Source organism: Aegilops tauschii, chromosome 7, assembly GCF_002575655.3.
Source record: "Aegilops tauschii subsp. strangulata cultivar AL8/78 chromosome 7, Aet v6.0, whole genome shotgun sequence".
NCBI classification, from domain to species: Eukaryota; Viridiplantae; Streptophyta; class Magnoliopsida; order Poales; family Poaceae; genus Aegilops; species Aegilops tauschii.
Genome location: NC_053041.3, coordinates 206,849,046 through 206,857,728, shown reverse-complemented (window position 1 = coordinate 206,857,728; position 8,683 = coordinate 206,849,046).

Here is an 8,683-nt window from a genome sequence, read left to right as displayed (position 1 = left end):
GATTTACCGCTATCATTTTGGGGTTATGCTTTAGAGACAGCTACATTCACTTTAAATAGGGCACCGTCTAAATCCGTTGAGACGACACCGTATGAATTATGGTTTGGGAAGAAACCTAAGCTGTCGTTTCTAAAAGTTTGGGCATGCGATGCTTATGTCAAGAAACCTCAACCTGAAAAGCTCGAACTCAAGTCGGAAAAATGCGTCTTCATAGGATACCCTAAGGAAACCATTGGGTATACCTTCTACCTCAGATCCGAAGGCAAGATCTTTGTTGCCAAGAACGGATCCTTTCTGGAGAAAGAGTTTCTCTCGAAAGAAGTAAGTGGGAGGAAAGTAGAACTTGATGAAGTACTGCCTCTTGAACCGGAAAGTAGCGCAGCTCAGGAAAATGTTTTTGTGGTGCCTGCACCGACTAGAGAGTAAGTTAATGATGATGATCAAGGAACTTCGGATGAAGTTGCTACTGAACTTCGTAGGTCCACAAGGACACGTTCCACACCAGAATGGTATGGCAACCCTGTCCTGGAAATAATGTTGTTGGACAACGGTGAACCTTCGAACTATGAAGAAGCGATGGCGGGCCCAGATTCCAAGAAATGGCTTGAAGCCATGAAATCCGAGATAGGTTCCATGTATGAAAACAAAGTATGGACTTTGACAGACTTGCCCGATGATCGGCGAGCCATAGAAAATAAATGGATCTTTAAAAAGAAGACAGACGCGGATGGTAATGTGACCATCTATAAGGCTCGGCTTGTCGCTAAGGGTTATCGACAAGTTCAAGGGGTTGACTACGATGAGACCTTCTCACCCGTAGCGAAGCTGAAGTCCGTCCGAATCTTGTTAGCGATTGCCACATTCTATGATTATGAGATATGGCAAATGGACGTCAAAACGGCATTCCTTAATGGTTTCCTTAAGGAAGAATTGTATATGATGCAGCCGGAAGGTTTTGTCAATCCTAAGAAGACAAGGTATGCAAGCTCCGGCGCTCAATCTATGGGCTGGTGCAAGCATCTCGGAGTTGGAACATTCGCTTTGATGAGATGATCAAAGCGTTTGGGTTTACACAGACTTTTGGAGAAGCCTGCGTTTACAAAAAAGTGAGTGGGAGCTCTGTAGCATTTCTCATATTATATGTGGATGACATACTATTGATGGGAAATGGTATAGAATTTTTGGAAAGCATAAAGGCCTACTTGAATAAGTGTTTTTCAATGAAGGACCTTGGAGAAGCTGCTTACATATTAGGCATCAAGATCTATAGAGATAGATTGAGACGCCTCATTGGTCTTTCACAAAGCACATACCTTGACAAGATATTGAAGAAGTTCAATATGGATCAGTCCAAGAAGGGGTTATTGCCTGTATTGCAAGGTGTGAGATTGAGCACGGCTCAATGCCCGACCACGGCAGAAGATAGAGAAAAGATGAGTGTCATCGCCTATGCCTCGGCCATAGGGTCTATTATGTATGCGATGCTGTGTACCAGACCTGATGTGAACCTTGCCGTAAGTTTGGTAGGAAGGTACCAAAGTAATCCCGGCATGGAACACTGGACAGCGGTCAAGAATATTCTGAAGTACCTGAAAAGGACTAAGGATATGTTTCTCGTTTATGGAGGTGACGAAGAGCTCATCGTAAAGGGCTACGTCGATGCTAGCTTCGACACAGATCTGGATGACTCCAAGTCACAAACCGGATACGTATATATTCTGAATGGTGGGGCAGTCAGCTGGTGCAGTTGCAAGCAAAGCGTCGTGGCGGGATCTACATGTGAAGCGGAGTACATGGCAGCCTCGGAGGCAGCACATGAAGCAATCTAGATGAAGGAGTTCATTACCGACCTAGGAGTTATTCCCAATGCGTCGGGCCCGATGACTCTCTTCTGTGACAACACTGGAGCTATTGCCCTTGCCAAGGAGCCCAGGTTTCACAAGAAGACCAGGCATATCAAGCGTCGCTTCAACTCCATTCGTGAAAATGTTCAAGATGGAAACATAGATATTTGTAAAGTGCATATGGACCTGAATGTCGCAGATCCGTTGACTAAACCTCTTCCACGAGCAAAACATGATCAACACCAGAACTCTATGGGTGTTCGATTCATCACAATGTAACTAGATTATTGACTCTAGTGCAAGTGGGAGACTGTTGGAAATATGCCCTAGAGGCAATAATAAAATGGTTATTATTATATTTCCTTGTTCATGATAATTGTCTATTGTTCATGCTATAATTGTGTTATCCGGAAATCGTAATACATGTGTGAATACATAGACCACAACATGTCCCTATTGAGCCTCTAGTTGACTAGCTCGTTGATCAATAGATGGTTACGGTTTCCTGACCATGGACATTGGATGTCGTTGATAACGGGATCACATCATTAAGAGAATGATGTGATGGACAAGACCCAATCCTAAGCATAGCACAAGATTGTGTAGTTCGTCTGCTAAAACTTTTCTAATGTCAAGTATCATTTCCTTAGACCATGAGATTGTGCAACTCCTAGATACCGTAGGAATGCTTTGGGTGTACCAAATGTCACAACGTAACTTGGTGGCTATAAAGGTACACTACAGGTATCTCCGAAAGTGTCTGTTGGGTTGGCACGAATCGAGACTGGGATTTGTCACTCCGTATGACGGAGAGGTATCTCTGGGCCCACTCGGCAATGCATCATCATAATGAGCTCAATGTGACTAAGCAGTTAGTCACGGGATCATGCATTACAGAACAAGTAAAGTGACTTGCCGGTAATGAGATTGAACGAGGTATTGGGATACCGACGATCGAATCTCGGGCAAGTAACGTACCGATTGACAAAGGGAATTGTATACGGGATTATTTGAATCCCCGACATCGTGGTTCATCCGATGAGATCATCATGGAACATGTGGGAACCAACATGGGTATCCAGATCCCGCTGTTGGTTATTGGCCGGAGAGATGTCTCGGTCATGTCTGCATGATTCCCGAACCCGTAGGGTCTACACACTTAAAGTTCGGTGACACTAGAGTTGTTATGGGAATTAGTATGCGGTTACCGAATGTTGTTCGGAGTCCCGGATGAGATCCCGGACGTCACGAGGAGTTCCGAAATGGTCCGGAGATAAAGATTTATATATGGGCAGTCCTTATTCGGTAGCCGGAAGTGTTCGGAGGTTTATCGGTATTGTACCGGGACCACCGAAAGGGTTCCGGGGGTCCACCGGGAGGGTCCACCTGCCCCGGAGGGCCCTATGGGCTGAATATGGAGGGGAACCAGCCCCTAGGTGGGCTGGGTGCCAAACCCCCTTAGGGCCCATGCGCCTAGGGTTGGGGGGAAACCCTAAAGGGGGCGCCCCCCTTGGCTTGGGGGGCAAGCCTTCCCCCCTTGGCCGCCGCCCCCCTCTAGATCCATCTGGAGGGGGCCGCCCCCCCTCTCCCTTGCCCCTATGAATAGAGGGGAGGTGGGAGGGCTGCCGCACCCTTCCCCTGGCGCAACCCTCTCCCTCCCCAACACCTCCTCCTTCGTAGTGCTTGGCGAAGCCCTGCCGGAGAACTGCAAGCTCCACCACCACGCCATTGTGCTGCCGGAGCTCTCCCTCAACTTCTCCTCTCCCCTTGCTGGATCAACAAGGAGGAGACATCCCCGGGCTGTACGTGTGTTGAACGCGGAGGCGCCGTGTAGCGACCCGACCTCAGACGGTCAAGTCTCTGTGTATCTGTGCCATCCCTGGATCAGTATGCTGGCACACACAGTACATCAATGTAAATATCAAAGTGCAATCACATGTATAAATAACGTAAAACTGATATATACCTCATAAGTCTCAGCGGAAACAAACAATCGGGTGTGGAGTCCCATCAACGCCATCAGCAGGTTGAGTGTAGACCATAACCCAATCAATGAAACTCACTCGTCGTAGAAATAATCCTGCAACATGATACGTTGCAGCCGTGTAGGTCAGTACATTGAATGTACCGGCAAGATCACTGTAATAAAAACAGATGATAAACTATACTATATGCAATATGGCTTTGTGGCTCTGTATCTGAGTTTTGTTTGCGTAAAAGCTGGTTTTATTTTCCTATAACAAAGGAACATCAGGAGTCTGTACTATGGAGTTTTCTATCATGACATGGTTCCGCCAACCGATGTCTCATTGCCCGAATCATCATAACTTGCCCACAATTATGTTATCAGTCTGGTGTTGAGAGTTCCGAGATAGATCGTGACTTGCGGTTGCACAGGTAAGCTTCCGGGCATGAAGTATTCTTCCGTCTCTTTGAGTCTGGGTGAAGCTTTCCGCAAGATGTCATGGTGCTTCTCCATGCATCCCGGCCATCCACTGGTTTCTCCAGGGTGCCCGTCAACCATCCTTCACCCAGTAGTGTGTATTGAATTCTTGTCTCGAGTCTCAAAATCTTGAGGTCTTGGAGTCCTGAAGATGCAGTCCTTGCCGATGCTATCATGAAGTTGTCGCCATTAACGTAGAGTCCTCCTTCTTCACACCACTGTCGTGCACTCATACCAAACCCCGTCTACTATAGCGTAGCATTAAAACTATATAACGTCCCGGGCTTGGTAATCAGGGAGATGGGTTCCTACCTCATGCATTCTACTCAACTACAAGATTCAATAACACTACTGGAGGGATTGTTGAAAGGGTGCTACTACATGCAAATAAAACATAGGTATGAAAAACATGGTCAAAGTGAACTTGCCTGGTAAGTTGATGAAGATAATAACGCTCTCGAAAATAGCTTGGTAGAACTATTCGTCACTCCGTTGAAAATCTATATAGTCCAACATAGCATTCATATAAGCAAACATACTAGCAAGCAATTCTAACACTCATCAACAAATAAAATGCAAACCAACAAGGGATACCAAATAAAAACCAAGGAAAACTACACGACGAAGACATAACACAAAATAGTTTTGTCCTAAGTAAAAACTTAACAACAATTAAAACACTAAACTAACTATCAGAAAAGAAATATAGTGTTTATTAAAATAACAGAAGGTATTTTTCATAAACTTTTACTAGCAACAGGAAACACATAAAAAGCTAAATTAAAACTCTAACTATGCTTAAAACAAAACTAGTAAGAAAAATAAATAAAACATTTTATTTTTCTGTAAATAAAGGCTCACCCTCTATAACTACAGAAACAAAACTAAATTTGTCAAAAGTGACAAAAAATAATAATTTAAAACTAATAAAAACAATAAAGAAAAGACTAAAACAAAACTATAACTAAAACAGTACTGTTTTGCTAAAAACTTAATTTAAAATAAACAAAAAATAAATCACTATATGCTACTGGATAGACAAAACTATAACAAAACAGTATCAAAAAGAATCAATCAAAAATATTTTATAAAACTCAAGATACGACCAAATTGGTGATTTGAACAAATTTCATCAAATTCAATTTTCAACAACTCAAATATGAAATCCAATTGCGCTAGCAGAAACTTCAAGAAATTATAAAACTAATGCAAAAAGAAACACTAAATTTGGATATAAAACATAAAAGTTATAAGCAATATAAAATCAGAACTATTCTGTTTTTAAAACATAAACGAAAAAAAAATCGGGCACTAGCTACGTGGCCTACTGCTATCGGGCCAGGGAGGTGGGCGATCTGAACTATCTAGCGCTCGGTCGTAAAATAACACAAACGTGTACGGGCTAAAACAGAAAGACCGATCGGCTAAAACGACTAGACCTGAACCGATCTAAACCAAATAAAACCGTACCAAATCGGAACTAAAGCGATCTATTAAAAAAACCAACCTACTCGATAGATCTAATCTAGAGCGTTGAAAAAAGATCAAACGGGGGAGAAGAGAGGGGATGCTCATAGCGGCGGCGAGGTGACTCCGGCGAGGTTCCGGCGGCTCGGGTTCAACGCGGTCGACGCCTCCGGTGGTCCCCGGTGACGGGGAAGGCGTCCAGGAGATGCGGAAGACGATGGCGATGACGATGGTGGTCGGTGGTGAGCTCGGGGACGTCAGAGGAGGACGGCGGTGAGGTTGACACGGTGATGGCGTTCGGGCTTCGGCGGATGACGGCGCTCCGATGCGTTTCGGGCTTGGGTGAGGGCACGGGGAGATGCGGACGAGCGATGGGGTTACGGTGGTGATCTCAGGTGGCGGCAAGGTGGTCGGGGTCGAGTGCTGCGGCGGCAATGGCGTGGCGGCGGTGCTCGAGCTCCGGCGAAGCAATACGTGCGGGGGAGAGGGGTTCGGGGCGGCTTTAGGGCGGAAACGAACGAGGAAGAGGGGTATATATAGGGGGGGGGTCTTGGAGGAGGGGCTGAATCGGGGAAGAGGATCCCGAGCGATCCGGGATACGGCGGCGGTTGAGCGAGCTCGGGCGTCGACTTGGCTTGGCGTGAGGAGGAAGAAGACGGCGGGCCCCATGCGTCAGTGGCTGCGGGCAAGAGCGAGAGGGAGCGGGCGACTTGTGCGAAGGGTTTTCGGGCACGGGAGCGGGCGACTTGTGCGAAGGGTTCAGTGGCCTGGACGACTGGGCTTCAGCCTTTTAAAAAGACTTTCCCCCTTTTTCTTTTAAACAAAGAACATAACAGAAATAAACTAAGAAACAAATAGAAATATAATATACGCATATAATATATCAAAATGTTCAGAAAAATAAATCCTAAAAGATGAACATATTTTCAAAGGCAACTAAAATCCACAAAAAATCAAATAAGGAAAACAGTTCTACCTGTTCATTTAAAAACCAAATAAAATATTTTAAAATACCAAAATGATTTCAAACTCATTTTTCTCCATTTTCTACTTTAGGGAATCATTTTACCCTATTTTCCATATATTTCATTTTTTGGAGAAAATAATTTGAAGAAAAACCAAATAACTCTGAATTGAAAAAAAGGTTTTCAAAATAACTTCCAATTTGAATTTTTTTAAACTTTCAACTCATATTTCACATAATTTTAAGAAGTCATTTTATCTTCTGTCATGAAAATCATTGAGTTGCATAAAGTTTCTGGTTTGAATTATTTGCAAAAATGAAATTCAAATATTTTCAAAAACCCTTTTCATTTTAATTGGAAGAAGTCATGTCATCTTCACTCTAGGGTTTTGCATTTGACAAGAATTTGAATTCATGGAGATCAGAATGCAAAGTGAAAAGTTTGGGAAAGTCATTTCATTCCCTCTCATTCAACTTTCAAAAAGTTTCAAATTCCACTCAATTTCACACAATCAGTCACACAACAATCAAACAAACAATCATAAATATTTATTTAATATAACATTCCAAAATTTAGAATTTTGGGATGTTACACGCCATCCGTTCGGCGTTAGATCGGATCTTCCGCGATTTGAATCGCCGCGAGTACGATTCCCTCATCCGCGTTCTAGTAACGCTTCTGCATCGCGATCTTCAAGGATATGAAGATACACTCCCCTCTCTCTCGTTGCTAGTCTCTCCATAGATTGATCTTGGTGATGCGTAGAATTTTTTTTAATTTTTGCAACGATCCCCAAGACATGTATCCTCGCCACTTGCTAACATAAACTCTACATTTGTGTGATTAGCTAAGAGCATATGTCTTAGATAATGAAGTGAAGATAATACATACAATTTTCAGTTTTTCATATGGAAGGGTATTAAAAGTAACCCACAAATTTTGAGGTAGTGAACACTTTTCAGAATACACCCATTTATCAAACATACACAAACACCTTTAGGAAGACACACACCATTTTAAAAAATGCATTCCCACTTTGAACAATTACACAAATAATTTTGGAAATGATTAAGCAAGTTGATCATGATTTCTGTTTTCATTTTCATTTCCTTTTTGTTTGTTTCGAGAAAGATATCATCTGGTTCTCCTTCTATTGATTCTTTTTCGATCGAGATGTATGAATCCATGTGTCTACATACACACTGTTCATGGATTTAACGAAAATGTGGAAGAGAAAAACATTTTAAATACACGATGAATACTTTTTTTTAAAAAATGACTAATATTTTTCTGAAATACACAATGAACATTTTTTAATACATATTGAACTTTTTAATGTATGACTATTTTTGTTGAAATACACAACAGATATTTTTTAATTCTCATGAACATTTCTTAATATATGATGAACACTTTTTAAATACGCAATGAACAATTATTAATATACATTTTTGTAAATCCGCGATGAATAACTTATAGTACTTGATGCAAATTTTCTAAATAATTAAAGTAAATTTTCAATATATATATTTTGAGAATATTTCAAAATATATACGAAAAGGAAAACATAAAACAATTCTGTAAGAAAAACCCAACAAACCAGCACATGTTATGTTGTGGGTCGCAAACCAGTAATGCAGTCTGTGGTGTACGAGGTTCAGACAATGAACGGGCCGAATCACCTCAGTCGAACATGGGTGAGGTACGCTCAGACCTGGCCAACGACCCGGCCTAGGCAGGCGAATCCTATGTGGCGCTGCAAGCGCCCGTTAATGTGTATTCTGCAAATTAACGGGCGCCGCCTGCAGCGCCCCACACCCGGCCGGCCCATATGGCGTTTTCTTTTTCTGTGTTAATAGACCAAAAGAAGCTGCTCAGACCTGGCCAACAACCCGACCTAGACAGGCGAATACTATTTGGTGTTGCAGGCGCCCGTTAATGTGTATTTTGCAAATTAACGGGTG